The 22248-nt window shown below is 41.5% G+C and overlaps 1 protein-coding gene across 9 annotated transcripts in view; it reads right to left on the reverse strand.

Moving 5' to 3' along the window:
* CDK13 (cyclin dependent kinase 13) overlaps positions 1-22248 on the reverse strand; it is a 120400-nt gene that overhangs the window by 94873 nt on the left and 3279 nt on the right. The window lies entirely within an intron of this gene.

Raw genomic sequence — 22248 nt, forward strand, 5'->3', positions numbered from 1 at the left:
TACACCTTACCAAAACTTTAAAAAAAACACAAGACAGAGGCACTACTGTAGTACTTTCACATGTCTGATATGGCTCATTTAGAAGCCTCATCAAACCCAGTAAAGTATCTACGGTCTACAGATAAGAAGTTGAATCTAAAATATTACCTGAAGTCAATCCCACATTTGTTGGCTGTACTGGCTGTTATCTTATGGCCACTACCCTATCCTTCCAAACCTCTTCGGCCCTTTTCTGTGCCCAGAGGCGGATCTCGATAGATGCATCTTCTGGGTTCCAATGCTGTCCATCACTGGTGCATCAGAAGGCAGAGAAAGGCTAGATTATTTCTCCCCAGCTCCCTCCTTCTCTTGGCCTCATTTTGTGACAGAAGCTGTGTCCTTCCACCACCACGACTCCTGTCAGACACCTCTTTTTTCTCCGCTCTCACTGGGGTCTCCAGTGACACTGTCATCTCCTTGTCCCTTCAAACACCCCTCTATAACCCGTGAAAACCTCCCCCAATCCACCCCTGTCTCTGTGCTCCTCCATGACAGTCTCTTAAACCATCTAAGTTGGATTCTGTTTCCTTCTAGAACCTTGCCTGATCTAACCCAGATCTTTGGATTCTAAAGTAGGTAGAGTCACATTCAAGACAGTAATACAGTGGAGTTCCCTCAGTGGCTCAGCAGAAATGAATCTGACTAGTATCCATGAGGACAAAGGTTCGATCCCTGTCCCTGCTCAGTAGGTTAAGGATCTGGCATTGCCGTGTACTGTGTAGGTTGCAAACACGGCTCAAATCTGGCATTGTTGTGACTGCAGTGTAGGCCGGTGGCTATAGCTCTGATTCGACCCCTAGCCTGGGAACCTCATACGCCACGGCCCTGGCCCTAAAAAGATCACCCCCTCAAAAAAAACAAAAAATAAAAAACCAGTAACACATTAACATGGATATAAAACTCTAAACTGAAATTTTATAGAAGTTATTTGGAGAGGATAAATGAAGAAAAGGAACTCCTAGAAACCCACAATTTAAATTGGAAGAAAAATGGAAGAACTGGAAATTTTTGTTTATATCTGGCAGTAATATATTATGTAATAAACACATATGTCATACATTTTACAATTCTAGTAGGAAGTCAAATGATGGTTCAATTTAGGAAAAACTCAAATACAAATTCAACTTCTCCCTCATTCTTTCAAAAACATTTCAAAATGTATATAGGGCCAACTAATGTTGAGCACTGAGCTAGTATTTCATACAAATCTCATACTTTACATAAAGCATTAATGTAACATTATTTTATGTATTGATTCAATATGTAAATCACTGAAGCATTATTTTATATATTGATTCATATACATCAATCACTAAAATTTCCAATGAGCTTACAAATTTTCCATGGAAATAGAGGAAATGTTTGGCTAAACAGAAAGTAATAAGTTGGTTATAAAATATAACATATCTTCCTTTAATACAGAAACCAAAAGCATCATGATATGAAACACTCAGCCACACTTTTAATTTCCTCTCCCTTCAGACTTCTGGACCTCAAAACAAGTCTGCGATGTCATGTGTCCATCTGCTGATCAGATATTACAGAGCAGCAGAAAGCTACACAGCAGAAGAAAGTAAAGAGACTGTCATCTCAGAGGTAATAGCACGGAACTTTTCTTAAATTAACTTTCCTACCCGAGCAAGATTCCGCTCGTCAGTTTAACACAGACACATACATCATAATTACCTAAGAAATTTATAATCAGTAAACTTTACTAAGAAAACAAAGTTAAATCCCAACACAATTTTAAGGCCTCTGGCCTATCATTTTCTGCACAGAGTCTGGATAAAGAAATTTTTCTTTCTTTTTTGGGGGCTATTTTAGGGCCCCACCAGCGGCATATGGAGATTCCCAGGCTAGGGGTCAAATCGGAGCCATTGCCCCTGGCCTATGCCACAGCCACTACAAGGCCATATTCTTAGCCCACTGAGCAAGGCCAGGGATCGAACCCACATCCTCATGGATCCTAGTCAGGTTCTTTAACTGCTGAGCCACGAAGGGAACTCCAAGACAAAAATTTTTGATTAAAAGGATATTTCAGAAATGGCATTTTTACGGTATTTGATCTCTACACCAAATTCTTCTAGACACGCCCTCCATTCTTTTCCAATTTTATTTCTCTTAAGTTAAATTCCTTAACTTTTCAAATGTCCTGTCCTAGTAAACTGTATTCTCTCAGATGTTGCACATTTGCTAATCAATTTCAATTACATATATATACACACACACACACACACACCATATATAAATACATTTATAACAAAGATTTGGGGAATCTAAAGTTAAATAAAAATTTAAAACTCATAGTTCCCACTGTGGTGCAGCAGGGTTAAGGATCCAGCATTGTCTCTGCAGCAGCCCAGGTTCAACCCCCGGCCTGGGGCAGTGGGTTAAAGGATCCAGCACTGCCACAGCTGTGGCACTGGTCATAGCTAAGGTTCAGATATGGCCCCTGGCCCGGGAACTTCCATGTGATGCAGGTGCAGCCAAAATAAACAAAACAAAACTCAAGTTTAGATCATTTTTACTAATGATCTAATACTTCAGCAATAACAAAATTATGACAGTAAAAGAGAGAAGTGAATCTCTATGACTATATAATGAATTATATGTCTTACTAAAAGAACTTAAGTAGATGGTAGATACCAAGTCTTTGTTTTTCATATTTTGTCTTTTTAAAAATGTTTTTTCGGGAGTTCCCGTCGTGGCGCAGTGGTTAACGAATCCGACTAGGAACCATGAGGTTGCGGGTTCGGTCCCTGCCCTTGCTTGTGGGTTAACGATCCGGCGTTGCCGTGAGCTGTGGTGTAGGTTGCAGACGCGGCTCGGATCCCGAGTTGCTGTGGCTCTGGCGTAGGCCGGTGGCTACAGCTCCGATTCGACCCCTAGCCTGGGAACCTCCACATGCCGCGGGAGCGGCCCAAGAAATAGCAAAAAAAAAAAAAAAGAAGAAGACTCCACCAAAAATCCATTAGAATAAACATATTCAGTAAAAATGAAGGATACCAAATTAGTACTAAAAAATAAGTTGTGTTTCCATACACTAACAATGAATTACTGGAGAGAAAAAGTAAGAAACCAATCCCATTTACAAGGGTATCACAAAATAAAGCACTTAGTAATAAATCTAATCAAGGAGGTGAAAGAAATTGAAGAAGACAGATATATGGAGGGATATTCTGTGCTCGTGGGTTGGAAGAATTGTTAAAATGTCCATACTACCAAAGTAAGCTACAGATTCAAAGCAATCTCCATCAAAAATTCCAATGTCATTTTTCACAAAAATAGGGAAAAAGTCCTAAAATTCATATAGAACCACAAAAGACCCTGAATAGCCAGAGCAATATTGAAAAAGAAGAACAAAGCTGGAGGCATCAACTTTCTGGTTTCAAACTACAGTAATCAAAACAATATGGTACTAGCATAAAAACAGAGACATGGATCAATGGAACAAAATAGAGAGTCCAGAAATAAACCCATGCATATATGGCCAATTAATATTCTACAAAAGAGCCAAAAACACACAATGAATATAATCTCTTTAATAAATGGTGCTGGGAAAACTGGATAACCACATGGAAGACCCCTATTTTATATCATATAAAAAAATCAACTCAAAATGGGAGTTCCCATCATGGCACAGTGGAAATGAATCCAACTAGGAACCATGAGGTTGAGGGTTTGATCCCTGGCCTTGCTCAGTGGGTTAAGGATCCTGCGTTGCTGTGGCTGTGGTGTAGGCCGGTGGCTACAGCTCAGATTGGACCCCTAGCCTGGGAACTTCCATATGCCGCAGGAGCGGCCCTAGAAAAGGCAAAAAGACACACACACACACACACACAAATCAACTCCAAATGGATTAAAGACTTGAAGATCTGAAATCACCTAACTCCTAGAATTAAAAATAGGGGGTAAGCGCCTTGATACTGGTCTTGGCAATGACTTATCAAAAGCAAAAATAAACAAGTGGGACTACAACAAACTAATAAACTTGCACACAGCAAACGTAACCACCAACAAAACAAAAAGTCAACCTGCAGAATGGGAGAAAATATTTTTGATAAGGTGTTCATATCCAAAATATATGGAGTTCTCATCGTGGCTCAGCAGTTAATGAACCTGACTAGCATCCATGAGGACCCAGGTTAGATCCCTGGCCTTGCCCAGTGGGTTAAGGATCTGACGTTGCCATGAGCTGTGGTGTAGGTCGCAGACACGGCTTGGATCTGCATTGCTGTGGCTGTGGTGTAGGCCGGCAGCTACAGCTCTGGTTCGACCCCTGGCCTGGGAACCTCCATATGTCATGGGTGTGGCCCCAAAAAGACAAAAAAAACAAACAAACAAAGAATGCATACTATTCAAAGAAAAATAAAAATAAATAACCCAATTTAAAAATGAGTAAAGGGGAGTTCCCGTCGTGGCGCAGTGGTTAACGAATCCGACTAGGAACCATGAGGTTGCGGGTTCGGTCCCTACCCTTGCTCAGTGGGTTAACGATCCGGCGTTGCTGTGAGCTGTGGTGTAGGTTGCAGACACGGCTCGGATCCCACGTTGCTGTGGCTCTGGCGTAGGCCGGTGGCTACAGCTCCGATTCAACCCCTAGCCTGGGAACCTCCATATGCCGCGGGAGCGGCCCAAGAAATAGCAACAATAACAACAACAACAAAACAACAAAAAAAAAAAAAAAAAAAAATGAGTAAAGGACCTGAACAGCCCTTTTGCAACACATCCAAATGGCTAACAGATATCTGAAAAGGTGCTCAATATCACTACTCATCAGGGAAATGCAATTTAAAGCCACAATGAGACAGCACCACACCCCTGCTCGAAAAAGACAAGAGATCACCAATGGTGGTGAGGAGTAGAGAAGAGGAGATCATTGCCCTCTGCTGCTCAGAAAGTAAACTGACGAAGGCACCACAAGAAAACCGTACGGAAGTTCCTTTAGAAGTCAAAAGCAGGAGTTCCCCTCCTGGCTCAGTGGTTAGTGAATCCGACTAGGAACCATGAGGTTGCGGGTTCAGTCACTGGCCTTGCTCAGCGGGTTAAGGATCTGGTGTTGCTGTGAGCTGTGGTGTAGGCTGCAGAGGCGGCTCGGATCCCGAGTTGCTGTGGCTGTGGCGTAGGCCAGTGGCTATAGCTCCGATTCGACCCCTAGCCTGGGATCCTCCATATGCCTCAGTGCAGCCCTAGAAAAGACAGAAAGACCAAAAAAACAAAACAAACAAAAAAACTACCAGCACTCCCACTTTGGGGTATATATCCAGAGGAATTTAAATCACTACTCAAGATATCTATACAGGGAGTTCCCGTCGTGGTGCACTGGAAATGAATCCCACTAGTATCCATGAGGATGTAGGTTCGACCCCTGGCTTTGCTCAGTGGGTTAAGAATCTGGCGTTGGTGAGTTCCCGTCGTGGCGCAGTGGTTAACGAATCCGACTAGGAACCATGAGGTTGCGGGTTCGGTCCCTGGCCTTGCTCAGTGGGTTAACGATCCGGCGTTGCCGTGAGCTGTGGTGTAGGTTGCAGATGCGGCTCCGATCCCGAGTTGCTGTGGCTCTGGCGTAGGCTGGCAGCTACAGCTCCAATTCGACCCCTAGCCTGGGAACCTCCATATGCCGCAGCAGCGGCCCAATAAATAGCAAAAAAGACAAAAAAAAAAAAAAAGAATCTGGCGTTGGCGTTGGTCGAGGACACAACTAGGATCTGGTGTGGCTGTGGCTGAGGCTGAGGCGTGAGCCGTCAGCTGCAGCTCCGATTAGACCCCTAGCCTGGGAACTTCCATATGCCGTAAGCGTGGCCCTAAAAAAAACAAACGAACAAAAAAAAAAGTCAAACTCATTACAAGAAAAGAGCTGACTGCCAGGTGCTAGAGAGTGGGGGAAATGGGAAGAGGTTTGCAAAAGGGTACAAATTTCAGTTATAAGATTATACGGTCTGAGAATCTAGTGTATCACATGGTGACTGTAGTTGATAATACAGTGTTGTATAATTAAAATTAACTTGCTAAGAAAGTCGAACTTAAGTTTCCTCAGCAAAAGAAAAAAAAAGGTAAGTATGTGAGTTGAATGTATTAACTTGACTGGGAATCCTTTCGCAATGCATACATATATCAAATCACCACTGTTGACACTTTAAATATAATACAATTTTATTTGTCAATTATATCTCAATAAACTGGGGGGAAATGTTTCCCAAAGTAAAAAAAAAAGCACAATATGAACATAATGTGGTATTACTTTTCTTTCTTTTTTGGCTTTTTAGGGCTGCACCCTTTACACATGGAGGTTCCCAGGCTAGGGGTTGAATTAGAGCTACAGCCGCCAGCCTACACCACAGCCACAGCAATGCAGCATCCAAGCCATGTCTTCGAACCACAACCACAGCTCACAGCAACACCGGATCCTTAATCCACTCAGAGAGGCCAGGGATTGAACCTGCATCCTCACAGATACTAGTCAGATTCGTTTTCACTGAGCCACGACGGGAACTCCTGGTATTACTTTTCAAACACGGGTCTTTCTCAATCATTCCTCTTGTAACTCTCTCAAATTCTATATATTACTATAAAATCTGTCATGGATTAGCGTCATAACAGCTCTATTAACTGTAATAGTACTATGGCAGCCTCTTAAATTTCTTTGTTTCAAAACCAATCCATGTCTAAGCCATACTTAAATGCAAAATGAATACCCTCTTCTACCACTGTTCCTTGCCATTCTCTCTTTCTCAGTTTCATCACTCTCCTCCACCCATTTATGCAGGTTAGACATCTTCCCAGTTTTCTGCTGCCCATACTACATGCCATTCACTGTCTTATTTTTTTAATTCTAACCCCACATTCCCTTACATCCATATTTTCCTGCACGTTTCCTATTGCTACTGTAACACATTACCCACAGATTTTAGTGGCTTAAACAACAGGAACGCACGATATTATAGTTCCAGAGGCCACAAGTCCACTATCAGTCTTGATGGGCTAAAATCAACATGTCACCAGAGCTTTGTCCTTTGATAAAGATCCTTGTATTTACATAAGACCTACAATCCAGGATTATCTCCCCATCTCAAGATCCCCATTTTATTTTTTTTTATTTTTTATGTGTTTGCTTTTTAGGGCCGCACCCATGGCATATGGAGGTTCCCAGGCTAGGGATCCAATTGGAGCTACAGCTGCCAGCCTACATCCACAGCCCCAGCAACATAGGATCTGAACCGTGTCTGCATCCTACATGCAGCTCACAGCAACACGGGGTCCTTAACCCACTGAGCGAGGCCAGGGATTGAACCTGCAACATCATGGTTACGAGTTGGATTCCTTTCTGCTGCACCACCATGGGAACTCCTCCAAATCCCTATTTTAATCCACAAAGTCCCTCTTGCCACAGAAAGCAACACACCCCAGGTCCATATGGACATCTTTGAGGAGGCCATTATTCACATCTTCCTCTTTTCTTCTCAAGGCCACTGTCCTAGTTCAGACCTCAATACCTCTCCTCCAGGTTACCTTATCATCTTAAAAATAACTGATCTCGGAGCTTCTGCTGTGGCACAGTGAGTTAAGAATCTGACTGCAGTGGCTCAAGTCACTGCGGAGGGGCAGATTCAATCCCCAGCCAGGCACAGTGGGTTAAAGGATCCAGCATTGCTGCAGCATAGGTCACAGCTGTGGCTAAGATTCAATCCCTGGCCCAGGAACTTCCAAATGCTGCAGGTTTAAAAAAAAAAAAAAAAAGACAGACAGACAGACATACAGACAACTTGCCTCTTCATATCTAGTCTCTCCTTGCTCCAATTATTTCTAGACACCAGAACCAAACTAACTGTCTGAAAATTTACACATTTTCTTTCTCTTTTTAGTAACTATTCTAAACTTCCACATCTTTCTTCGAGCTCACACCGTTCCCAAAGTCTTTTCTTACTTTACCTCTATTTCACAGGAAAAAGCAAAGGTTACCAGGCATGTTTCCTGCCTGCAACTCTATCCACCTTATATTCCACCTGATCTGACGAGCAGAAGTGTTCCCCTTCCTACCCAAGACCAAGTCCCCTATAATGCTATCAATCCCATAGTTTCTAGATGCCTACCTCAAAAAGAGTGGTCCAGAAAGCAGAAGCAACAGCCTCTTCGAGGAGCTTACCACATAAGCTGTCGCTCAGGCTCCACCCCAAACCCTGTGATTCAACATCTGCATTGTAACAGGACCCCACGAGAGTTTAAGACGATGCTAGCTCCTACGGCTGCTCCATCACCGCATCACCAGCAATTTCAACCCATTGCTGTCCATTCACTATTTCCCCTTAAGAAATAACTAACTCAGGACTCTAAGGTCTTTAAAAGCAGACAGAACAAAAGAAGCAAATAACAGAACCTCGATACTGTACCTGTATCTTTCCTTCCAATCACAGCCAAATTTTCATCCCCCTCATACCCCTCAAACCACTATAATCTGGTTCATACACCCTCACTGAAATCATGGAGGTGGCCAATGACCCAACAAAACATCAAGGAAAACAGCAGTGTCTATGAGGACAATGTTACCTACACCCTTAAAAACACTTTGTAATCATTTCCACCACTTTTTTTCCTGATTATTTTTTTACTTCTTTGGCCGCTTCTCAGTGCTCTTTAAGGTGCCTCCTCTGCACTACACTCATTCTCCCGAAATTACTTAATTTATACTTACCTCTGGCTTAAATTATCACCTAAGCATTGATTACCCCCAAGTCATCCTTCCCCCTTCCAACCATCCTACATGCACTTCCTCTTCCTCTCCAAACGCACTCCTTTCTCCTTGAATACAACACACCCTATCTTCAGGCAACAGGATCCACTAAAATAGCAGAAATCCAGAGGTCAATCTATATTCCACTTGGTCCCTTTCCTCATATCCAACTGATCTCCAAGTCCTGCCAATGCATCTTAAGCCTCTCTCCAGTTTTCCAGGCTCCTTATGTCCTTAGCTACTATCTCACTTTAGGTCCCTGGCCAAGCCTAAGAGTCTCCTTGCCAGTCTGGCCACCTCGAGTCTCTACTCTTCCAATGTACTCTCCATACTGCCTCCCAAATCTTTCAGTTACCCTCTACCAAAGCTCTTCACAGCCTTGCCCTGCTCACAAAGACCTTATCTAGCCATCTCAAAACACAGGAGGTGTTTTGCCTAGACTGCTTCTCTCATGCTCCTCTTTACCTACTTTATCTGCTAAGCAAAGGGATACTTCATATCAAAGCACAATGTCTACCACACCTCTTTAAAGCCTTACTTTATTATGCCAGGTAGTTGGGGATGTTCCTTAAACCATGGTCCTACAACACTTCATTCATATCTCATTAAAGTAATAATTAAGGGGTTCCCATCGTGGCTCAGAGTAAACCAACCTGACTGGTACCGTGAGGATGCAGGTTCCATCCCTGGCCCAGCTCAGTGGGTTAAGGATCCAGCATTGCCGCAAGCTGCGGTGTGGGTTGCAGACGCAGCACAATTGTGCCTGTGGTGTAGGCCGGCAGCCGTAGCTCTGATTCAACCCCTAGCCTGGGAACTTCCATTTGGCGCACCTGCAGCCCTAAAAAATAAAATAACATAATCATCTGTCTTCTCCAACTCAACTGAGATAACTGAATTTCCACAGCGCTGACTAGGCAGACTTGGCAATGGCAGATGCTCAGGAAGTACTCGCAGAATCGAGTACACTGCTGATAGTATTCCTCCAGCACAGAATTCCCCTCCCTTAACTTCGCATCAAGGTGCTACCCGATCTGTCTGGTCTCCACCTAACTTTCCTTGTCAAGTTCTGAGGGGCCTAATACCTCCAGGCCTTTACCCACAGACTGGCCGACTGAGATTATCCTCTTCCCTTGGTCTCCTACTGAAATCCTATTCATCTTCCAAGGTTCTGGCCGGGGAACTTCCACATGTCACAGGCACAGCAAACTAACTTAAAAAGAAGAAGAGAGAAAGGAAAGAAGGAAGGAAGGGAGGAAGGAAAGGAGATGATTCAGTCACCTAAGAAATACAAATGGCCATTTAAGAAATTTAAATGCTCTCCTCTCTCTGGGAACCAGAAAAGGCAATATAAAATGTTGGTAATCGGAGTTCCCGTCGTGGCTCAGTGGTTAACGAATCCGACCAGGAACCATGAGGTTTCGGGTTCGATCCCTGGCCTTGCTCAGTGGGTTAAGGATCCTGTGTTACCGTGAGCTGTGGTATAGGACTCGGCTTGGATCCTGAATTGCTGTGGCTCTGGTGTAGGCTGGCGGCTACAGCTCCGATTTGATCCCTAGCCTGGGAACCTCCATATGCTGCGGGAGCAGCCCAAGAAAATGGCAAAAAGACAATAAAATGTTGGTAATAAATGAACATCAATCAGAATGGCCAAAGTAGAAATTCTGAAACTATCAAATATTCACAAGAATGCAGAGGACACTCAAATTATCAGAGGAAATATAAAGTTGCTATAACTTAAAAGCCTTTTTAAAAAGGCAAGTTAGTAGTATCTATCAAATGGTTCTGATCTGCAATTTCACCCATAAGAACATATCCTACAAAAACATTGCAAATGTGTCAAAAATTACATAGACAGCCCTTTAAATATATCCTTTGGATGCTTGTTTATAACATCAAAAAATGAAAAAGGGAGCTCCCATTCGTGGCATAGCAGAAATGAATCTGACTAGGAACAATGAGGCTGTGGGTTCAATCCCTGTCCTCGCTCTGAGGGTTAAGGATCCGCGTTGCCATGAGCTGTGGTGTAGGCTGCAGACACGGCTCGGATCTGGTGTTGCTGTGACTCTGGCGTAGGCCTGCAGCGGTAGCTCCGAGTAGACCCCTAGCTGGAAACCTCCATATGCCACAGGTGCGGCCCTAAAAAAGACAAAAAAAACAAAAAAACAAAAAAAAAAGAAAAGAAAAAATATAGCTTAGTGCACAACAATTGATGTTTAAATAAAGCCTGATAAATTTCACTGTGGAATTCTATGTAGCCATTTAGAAAGCTCTTCAAATCATACTGTTAAACAACAACAAACAAAAAATGTAAAAAACATTTATAGCCATAATGACAATATTTACAGGTACATATGTGTGTATGTAAGTATACACACAGAAAAAGGATACACACCACTCAGCACACACACGTGGTTACGTATTTGGAAGGGAGTGGGGCTGAAAAGGAACAAAGGTTTGCTTTCATATCCTGCTAGGCCTCTGTACTGTTTTCAAGCATTTCATTCATTTTGAGTATCAGGAGAGTGTAGGTTAAGAACAGTCACACAGGACTTCCTGTCGTGGCTCAGTGGTTAGCGAACCTGACTGATATCCCTGAGGATATCCTGATATCCCTGCTCAGTGGGTTACGGATCTGGCGTTGCCGTGATGCTTAAGAGACACTAAGATCAAAAAGAACTTCATGGGGAGTTCCCGCCGAGGCGCAGTGGTTAACGAATCCGACTAGGAACCATGAGGTTGCGGGTTCGGTCCCTGCCCTTGCTCAGTGGGTTGAGGATCCAGCGTTGCCGTGAGCTGTGGTGTAGGTGGCAGACGCGGCTCGGATCCCGCGTTGCTGTGGCTCTGGCGTAGGCCGGTGGCTACAGCTCCGATTTGACCCCTAGCCTGGGAACCTCCATATGCTGCGGGAGCGGCCCAAAGAAATAGCAAAAAAGCCAAAAAAAAAAAAAAAAGAACTTCATGGGGAGTCCCCATCCTGGCTCAGTGGAAACAGACCTGACTAGCTTCGTGAGGATGTGGGTTTGGTCCCTGGCCTCACTCAGTGGGTTAAGGATCCGGTGCTGCGGTGAGCTGTGGTGTAGGACTCGGCTCGGATCTGGCGTTGCTGTGGCTGTGGTGTAGGCCGGCGGCTACAGCTCCGATTCGACCCCTAGCCTGGGAACCTCCACATGCCTGGGTGCGGCCCTAAAAAGACAAAAAAAAAGAACTTCATGGAACTTAAAATCTAGCGGCTGAAACAAAAACAAACTATTACGGAAAATCTCATCAAACCATGCAAGCCAAAAGTGGGCTAAGTCAAAGCACCCGGGGGGGAAAAAGGCATATACAGAATTCCATACCTAGCAAAAATATCGTTCACAATGAGGCTTTTTTAGACAAACAAAACGCAGACCTGCATTAAAAGAAAAGTTCAGGAGTTCCCGTTGTGGCTCAGTGGTAACAAACGTGACTAGTCTTCATGGGGATGTGCGTTTGGTCCCTGGCCTCGCTCAGTGGGTTAAGGATCCAGCGTTGCTGTGGCTGTGGTGTAAGGCCAAAGACACAGCTCGGATCCCAAGTTGCTATGGCTGTGATGTAGGCTGGCAGCTACAGCTCCGATTCGACCCCTAGCCTGGGAATCTCCATATGCCACAGGTGCAGTCCTAAAAAGACCAAAAAAAAAAAAAAAAAAGAAAAAAGAAAAAAAAAGAAAAAGAAGAAAGTCCAAAGGCATTCCTTTGGCTAGAGAAAAATATTACATCAAAATTTAGGTCTACACAAAGGAATGAGATGTTTGAAAAAGTATATATAAAAATAGGTATGTGACTTTTCTCATTTGTTAAATTTCATGTCTATGTATAACATATGTAATTTATACATATGTAAAAATAAAACGTGACAAGAACAGTACAAAAAATGAGACGAAAATGTTACATATGAAGGTAAACTGTGATAAATTAAAGATATATATTACCAAACCAAGGATATATAGCACAGAGAACTGTACTCAATATCCTATAATAACCTATAATGAAAAAGAATATGGGAGTTCCCATTGTGGCTCAGCGGAAACGAATCTGACTAGCATCCACGAGGACGCAGGTTCGATCCCTGGCCTTGCTCAGTGGGTTAAGGATCTGGCATTGCTGTGAACTGTGGTGCAAGTCGCAGAGGGGGCTCAGATCCTGCATTGCTGTGGCTGTGGTGTAGGCCAGCAGCTACAGCTCTGATTCGACCCCTAGCCTGGGAACCTCCATGTGCCGAAAGTGATGCCCTAAAAAGCCAAAAAAAAAAAAAGGGAATATGAAATACGTGTGTGTGTGTGTGTGTGTGTGTGTGTGTAACTGAATCCCTTTGCTATACACCAGAAACTAACAACACTGCAAATCGACTATACTTCAATTTCTAAAAAAATTAAGTAAAAAAAAAAAAAAACAAGGAGTAAGTCTGTTATCGTGAGTTAGCCAAAGTTTGGAGGGCTGGAGGCAAGGGTGGAAGAACGCAAATCATAAAAGAAAAATTTGCCAAATGGGATTTCGTCAAAATATAAAATTTGCTCTTTAAAATTACTGTTAAGGAAAGATGAGCCAGATTGAGAAAAACATTTGTAAAACATGTATCTAATAGCATTTGCATCCAGAATATGTACAGAACTTATACAACTCAATTAAGACAAACAGCCCAATTCATAAAGTATATGGACTAAACATTTTGAGACCCTTCACAAAAGATGTGAAGAGCAAACAAGCATACAGAAAGATGCTCAACATGATTAGTCATTAGGCAACTGCAAATAAAACCACAATATGCCAATATATATCTACTAGAAAGGCTAAAATCAAAGACTGACAAAAACTGAAGTCTCAGTGAGCATGTGAAGTAACTAGAATACTCACATACTGCTGACTAGAATGCAAAACGTACAGCCATTTTGGAAACAGGCTGGCATTTTTCTTATAAAGTCACTTAACCATATAGCAGAGTCCCACTCCCAGTCTGTTTAAGTAATAAAAACAAAAGACCTATGTTCATATGTCCTCAGAACCTTTGTTCATAACTGTACAAACCAGAAGCACTTCACTGCTTATCAATTGGGTAATGGGATAAGCAAATCATGGTATATCCATGAGTGAATATTACTCAGCAATAGAAAAGAACAAACCACTTGAACTTGCATGAAAATCAACGAATCTCAAAAGTAGGCTGTGTGAAAGCCAGACATCAAGGATTACATACTATGTAATTCCATTTTTGACACCAAGAAAGGTACAACTAATATGACAGAAAGTAAATTAGTGGTTGCCAAGGACCACAGGTATAACTAGGGGACAGACTGCAAAGGGGCAGAGGAAATTTTGGGGGCAATAGGAATGTTCCAGTTATCATGATGGTGACGATGGTTACACGAATATATCTACTTGTCAAAATCTATTTAACTGTACACTTAAAATTGGTGAATTATACTATATATAAAACCATACTTCAATAAAACTGATTTTTTTTAATGAGCAAATGAAACATGTCCAATACCTAGAAGAGTATAAAAAAACAACTCTCATCAACTGACAAGGGATTAATCTCCAAGATTTATAAACACCTTCTGCAGCTCAATACCAAAAAAACAACCCAATCAAAAAATGGGCAGAAGATCTCAACAGATAATTCTCCAAAGACACACGATGGCCAAAAAACACATGAAAAGATGTTCAACATCACTCATCATCAGAGAAATGCAAATCAAAACCACTCTGAGGTACCACCTCACACCAGCCAGAATAGCCTTCATCAAAAAGTCTACAAACGGAGTTCCCGTCGTGGCGCAGTGGTTAACGAATCCGACTAGGAACCATGAGGTTGCGGATTCGGTCCCTGCCCTTGCTCAGTGGGTTAACGATCCGGCGTTGCCGTGAGCTGTGGTGTAGGTTGCAGACGCAGCTCAGATCCCACGTTGCTGTGGCCCTGGCGTAGGCCAGTGGCCACAGCTCCGATTCAACCCCTAACCTGGGAACCTCCATATGCCGCAGGAGCAGCCCAAAGAAATAGCAAAAAGACAAAAAAAAAAAAAAAGTCTACAAACAATAAGTGCTGGAGAGGGTGTGGAGAAAAGGGAACCCTATTATACTGTGGGTGGGACCGTAAATTGGTGCAACCACTGTGGAAAACAGTATGGAGATGCCTCAGAAAACTAAACATAGAACTACCATATGACCCAGCAATCCCACTCCTGGCCATCTATCCAGAGAAAACCATGACTTGCAAAGACACATGTACTCCAATATTCACTGCAGTACCATATACAATAGCCAAGACATGGAAACAACCTAAATGCCCATCGACAGAGGAGTGGATAAAGAAGAGGTGGTACATATACACAATGGAATATTACTCAGCCATTAAAAGGAATGAAATACCAGCATTTTTAGCAACATGGATGGACCTAGAAATTATCATGCTAAGTGAAGGCAGCCATACAATGAGACACCAACATCAAATGCTATCACTTACATGTGGAATCTGAAAAAAGGACACAACAAACTGCTTGGCAGAACAGATACTGACTCACAGACTTTGAAAAACTTATGGTTTCCAAATGAGACAGGCTGGGGGGTGGGGGGATGGGCTGGGGGTTTGGGATGGAAATACTATAAAATTGGGTTGCGATGATCATTGTACAACTATAAATGTAATAAATTCATTGAGTAAAAAAAAACTCTTTAATTGTTGCAGGCTTAGATGTAATAACTATTCATAAAAGTGATCTTGGGGCAAAGAGCATTAAGAGAAATGACTTGGGGATGAGATTAATGAAGGCTTCATAGATAAGATGACATCTGAACTACAGTGGAAGAATGGACAAGCAGGATTGGCCAACTGAGGGTATGGCATCAACTAAGACACAAGGGGCTTATAATTACATGTTTTTAAAACAGTAAGGAGTCTAGTTTTTATTGTTATCACAATACACAGTAAAAAATAAGGGTATTTGGGGTCAGTCTAGGATGGAGAATCTTAAATGCCCAGTTCAAGAATTTGTAAACATGTTTTACAGAAAATTGACAGACTCAAAGTGGTCTCTTAGGATTAATTTGAATGCAGAAAACAGGACAGGCTCGAAGAGGAAAAGCCCAAAAGCAAGCAGAATCAACAAAAGGGACATAAGCTAAGGAATTTCAAACTAAGTAAGTGTAGACTAAAGACTGTATTAAAGAAGCAATTAGAAATTAGAACTGGGGAGGGAGAAGAGCTAAGTATCACCAAGGTTTTGGCATTGGATGCTTGGGAGAAATTACTGTCACTTAAAACACATGTGCACACACTAATCAAAAACTTCTCGGAGTTCCCGTCGTGGCGCAGTGGTTAACGAATCCCACTAGGAACCATGAGGTTGCGGGTTCGATCCCTGGCCTTGCTCAGTGGGTTAAGGATCCGGCGTTGCCGTGAGCTGTGGTGTAGGTTGCAGATGCAGCTCGGATCCCCGCATTGCTGTGGTTCTGGCGCATTGCTGTGGTTCTGGCGTAGGCTGGTGGCTACAGCTCCGATTCAACCCCTAGCCTGGGAACCTCCATATGCCGCAGGAAGTGGCCCTGGAAAAGACAAAAAAAAAAACAAAAAACAAAAAACAAAAAAAACCACTTCTTACAACAAAACATCACATAAACAAAATCAAAAGACTCACAAAAATACTAATACAACAAGAAAGTTAATTATCTCTAACACACAAAGAGCGCTTATAAATTAGAAAAACAACAAAGTAATGAATCAAGAAATTAGAACATCCAATATGAACAAAAATAAGGCAGGCTTATTAAAGAAATGCAAATGAAAATAATAACAATATTTGACAACTTCAAGTGACAAAGTGGGACTAAAGAAATAGGCACTCACACTGTTGGGAAATACAGGTTGGTTCTAAAGTGTTCTGAAGGGCACTGCGATGGTTATCAAAATTATAACCATGCATACCATACCATTTCTGACCCCAAAAGTTTTATCCCTAAGAAGTTCAATCTAGAGGAGATGGTGGATAAATGCACACAAAAAATTCTGCAATAGATGCATACACACAGCAAGAAACAAAAACTAAAAAAATTAAGAATCTAGCAAAAAGCACTTGGCAAAACAAGTTATGGTGCATCCACACAACAGAATACTAGAAGCCAATATAGAGAATATGCTGTGGAGCACAGTGCACAAAATAGCATCGTAGTATGTTCCCATTTATGTAAACTCTCATGCTTTTACGCATATACATGCATAGCGGTCTAGAACAATGTTCACCCACACGTCATGGGATAATCATCTCAGGTAGCTGGATTCAGGGGGACTTCTCACCTCTTACCCTTTTCTGTACTAACAAAATTTCTACCATGAGCCTCTTATCTTTGTAAATATGTGAAAAAGAGCGAAGAGCAGTATCAGAAAAAGAAATGACCCCAAGAGAGGTGAAATAATTTAATGCTGGAGAAATTAAGATTGAAGTGTCAATAAAACACCTCAGTGAAAGTATCCCTATGCAAAGTGAAAATGCAGAAACAGAAAAGAGGGGAGGCATGCAACCCATTAACTGCTTTCAATTTTCAGTTCCTCTCACTACCTGTTTCATTTCCATTTTATGTAAATTACAGTTTTTAACCTAGACTTATACTCTAATGTACATTTTATTTTCCAAATAGCTTAAGAACACTAGATTCTCCCACAATTTACAGGTGCAGAAATTCAAGGAACAAGAATCATGCAAATAAGTGACATCTGACTCTAGCTTTTGACACTTTTGCTTCCAACACCCACTTTAAAGTTTACAAATATCTACACATGAAACGAAGCCAACCAAAACCAAAAATAACAACAAAAACTTCAGTGATAATCATTGAAAATGTATAGAACAAAAAATTTTAAAAACCTAAAATATGAACATTAAGCAACATTAGTTTTCAACTGGCTTTTCAGAAATAACTATAATTTTTCAGTTAGGAAATAAAAGCTTGACACAGTCTGCTCAGAAAATTTTCACCAAGAAAAACAGATCATGTATCTTGATCATACAACAGAGTACAAATATAAACACTAAGCCTCAATTTATTCTATTCACACTGGAAGTGACTCCCAGCATCCTTGACTCATTCCAGTAAAGGAGACGCTAGAAGGGGGAGGTTCTTAAATTCTCTCCTTATAAATTAAAACAATTACTTCCCCCAACCTAGAGTATATGTGAACCAAAATACCAAGTAAGTTTAAAGACACATCTGGCATCTGTGCAAAAGTTGGTTTGCATTAATCTGAGGAGAAAAATACTTAAATTAATTCAACCACTAATAAATACACTTTGGAATCTGTCCTCTAGGAGCTTACAATCTAGTAAGAAAAACAGAAATGTGGTCAGCCAAACAATTAGAATATTAAACAGAATTTTTAAAAGCTCTATAGCAAAGTGCTGTAGGAATATAAGAAAACGAATTAACTTTTTCTACACGAATGGAGAAAGGTCTCAAGAGGGTGGAATATAACCTAGGTTTTGAATGCAAAGCTGGAGGCAAGGAAGAGAAAAAAAGGCCTTTCAAGCTAAGAGAACAGCAAAAGTAAAAATGTAGAGAAATGTAAGTGCCTCTAAAAATAGAATTCTGATAGAATGGGGCCAGATCATAAAAGGCATTACCTGATAATGCCTTAGAAAGTTTGGGCTTAATTTTATACAATGTATGTGACATAATCTAACCAAAATTTTCAGAAAAATCTTCTGATAAAGAATGAATTGGGAAGAAAAGAATGGATGAACAGAGAAGAAAAGAGTAACAGGAAGTCTGACTACAAATGAGGACCTGAACCAGTGCTGGAAATGGAAGGAGGATAAACGTTAGGGCTAGAACCAAAATGGGATAGGGAAGGAATATACGGCAGGCAAGTTTTGGTCAGGAAAGAACAAAACACAAGGCCATCTTGGAAATGAAGGGATGATTACACGTTTGAAGACTTCAGACAGTCTGCCATGCCTTCGGAGTGTTTCTGCATTTATTCTACTATCCTATTTTTTTTTTTTAACACTTTTCAAAAGCATTTTTTGGGGGGGTGTCTTTTTTCCTTTTACTAGGGCCGCACCCGCAGCATATGGAGGTTCCCCGGCTGGGGGTCTAACCGGGGCTGTAGCCGCCGGCCTACGCCACAGCTCACGGCAACACCAGATCCTTAACCCACTGAGCAAGGCCAGGGATCGAACCCGCAACCTCATGGTTCCCAGTCGGGATTCGTTAACCACTGTGCCAGGACGGGAACTCCCTAAAAGCATTTTAAGAATTCGATTTATCTAAGGATATTCATGACTTATTTTAGTAAGAACAGATCAAACAGCAGTATTTTGTGATAACTTTTTAAAAATTCTGGAATGTCTTCGTTTCATAGATTTCTGAACACAGTTCTTAGGACAAAATACTAAATAATCCGTGACAAAAGCATCCCATATCATATGCAAGTGAACACTAATAAAGTCATTTAAATTTCCATCGAAGGTGTGCCCATCTTTAGATTCGCAAGGTCTCAATGTGAGTCCACAGTAGAGGCTTCCGCTGCTTCTTAAGGGAACAGAACTTGCTCAGAGGCAGACCAGGGCATCCCGACATCCCGAGGCAAGACAAAGGTCAATACCTGAGTGTAGTTAATGTCTTCACGAGATGTTTTTAGTCTCCTATTCATAAAACTTACAAATTAAAAGAAAAAATCTTTAGAAGAATTAGGGGTGTTTTTTGGTTTTGGGGGGTTGTTTGGTTTTCAGGGCTGCATGGGGACATACGAAAGTTCCCAGGCTAGGCGTCAAACTGGAGCTGCAGCTGCCAGCCTACACTGCAGCCACAGGAAAGTGGGATCCAGGCTGTATCTTCCATCGACACTGAAACTCAAGACAACACTGGATCCTAAACCCACTGATCTGATCGAGGCCAGGGATCGAACCCGAGTCCTCATGTATACTAGTACATGAGGTCGTTACCACCGAGCCACAATGGGAAATCCTAGAGTTTTAGAGAAATCTTCAAAATGCTGCACAGATGTCCAGGAAACAGAAATTACTGTATAACTACACAAAGAGAAGGTGAATTTTATCAAAACACATCATTCAGTGAGGTGGCCCGCTCCCTTGAACCTCATGTGAGATTTACTACAGCACAACATCAAGAGCTAGTGCTTCTTAATCAACCCCAGGTTTGACTCCAAGCTGACATCGGAACAAATCACTTAACTTTTTAGCTTACATTTTCCAATCTATCAATAAGAATGTTCTAACCATAACATGAGTTTTGGGGGTCAAAGTATGTTCAGAACTTATCAATGCCTGGAACTCAGTAAAACCAAATGTCAGTCTCACTCCCTCTCATTCCGAACAGCCCCTCTCTTCAGTCCAAACGCACACTTGTTATAAGGCCAACAGTCAAGTAGTAAAGAAAATACAGTAACCAGGTTATTATGCAGGGAAGAGGTAAAGCTAAGAAAGGACTTGACGTGAGCAGCAGAGGGCTGGCGAATCAGATGAAGGCAAAGGGCAGGTTGTGAAGTAGAAGTCAATAGAACAGAGAGGATTTACTCTAGGAACTAACAGAAAAAATCTTCTTTCCAGTTTCAGTACAATTTGGAATGTGTATGCATTCCCTTATAAATATCTGTACTGACAATTCATTAACACATAAGCTCCATGTGGGCTGGAAAAAGGTCATTCTGCAGAGTTCCCATTGTAGCTCAGTGGTAACAAACCCGACTAGTGTCTGCGATGACTTGGGTTTGATCCCTGGCCTCACTCAGTGGCTTAAGGATCCTGCAGCTTGGATCTGGTGTTGCTGTGGCTGTGATATAGGCCAGCAGCTACAGCTCCAATCTGACCCCTAGCCTGGGAACTTCCATATCCCTCAGGTGTGACCCTAAAAAGACCAAAAAAAAAAAGATCATGCTGCTATTCCCTACAGCAAAACACATGGTCTCTATTAAATACGGTCCCTATTAAATACTTATATATCCAGGCCTACGCTATTTCATACGCTCCGTGTGTATTCCTTTAGCCATTCAATAATTAGGTACTTGTACCAGATACTATGCTGAGCACTTAGAACGAATACAAGGGTAAGCAACACAGGCCCATTGCCTTCACCGAGCTCACAACCCTACAATCTATTCATAAACAACATGGGGCCACCTACTACAATTACTTAAATACAACTTTTTACATTAGGCTGGACAAGAGTTTAATTAACTGCTCCAAAACAGTAATAAAACATCTGCTATACTTAAAAATTGAGTTCTTCAATTAATTATTTTAACTATAAATTCCAGGCGCCATAGTTTAAGCAGGGCGTTTGACACACTAGGTATAATATAATGTGAAATCTAAAAACTGTATGAAAAATGAGTTTTTTGGCCCAGAGAGGAAAATACTCAGAAGACACATCAATTGTCTTTACGTGGTAAAGAGGTAGCATACAGGTTTGTTCTGTACCATTCCAAAAAGTTAAACTTGAAGCAATTGCTTAAAGTTAACATGGAGGCAGATTTCTGTTTCAACATGAAGAATTCTAACAATTCAAGTCATTCAACAAAAATTTCACCATGTTACATTTCTGTAATAATCTATAATATTTTTATACAAAACACAGATTTTCATCTCATCTTTGGAATTTACAAAAACAAACAAACAAAAAAAAACACCCAAGTAATTCTCTGTAACAGTTCAGGCAACTGTCTCCCAGGGTTTTGCTAAGACACTGGGCGAACCTACAGATCCCAAGTCTAATGGAATAGGCTGTCTCAAAGTTTCCCACCTCTAGATTTATACAGGCACACAACCAAAAGGCCAGCTGTCAAGAATGTTGACCAAAATATTCTGAAGCTTCCTCCGAATCCAACCACTCAGAAATACTGGTGGTCAATATAAACGCCCTGAAGAGATTCAGTAATAAACGGTCCACTGGAACGCAAGCCTCGTTCATTCCCGTATTCCAGTCCCTGCAAGAGTGTCTGGCATATAATATATGCTCAATAAATATTTACTAAATACAAGCAATCCTCAACAAACATACTCCTGTTCCGTAATAACTACAAAACACACAGCACTATTAGATAATAAAGGGCCATGCTAAAGCGTCCAGCAACTAAAACGCCTGATAAACACAAAATCCATTCTTAACATCACATCGTACACTAAAAATTGCTATCTAAAGTGCTGAAACTTAACCTAATCAGTTTCCAAAAACAAATTCAACTGCAAAAGAAAAAAGCAAATCTTTTGGCATTAAATTAAAATATAAACTCCTGCAAGATACAGAAGCTAGACTTAGTGAAATCACTTTTTAACACTGATATCTTTGGCTAAGGCATCAACTAGCATTGTAAGTTTGCTTGAACCCTGCAAGAAGGAAGATTTATACAGCTGTTTTGGATTAAAGACAAACACACAGATCTCTACTTGCATCGCATCTTTACAAACATTTACCAGGCTGGTGCTTCGAGGAGACCTAATTTTATAGGTACAC

The sequence above is a fragment of the Sus scrofa genome, chromosome 18, assembly GCF_054392235.1.
Source record: "Sus scrofa isolate SSC_HxYL_T2T_F1_AM1 chromosome 18, Sscrofa_HxYL_maternal_Yorkshire_Landrace_v2.0, whole genome shotgun sequence".
NCBI classification, from domain to species: Eukaryota; Metazoa; Chordata; class Mammalia; order Artiodactyla; family Suidae; genus Sus; species Sus scrofa.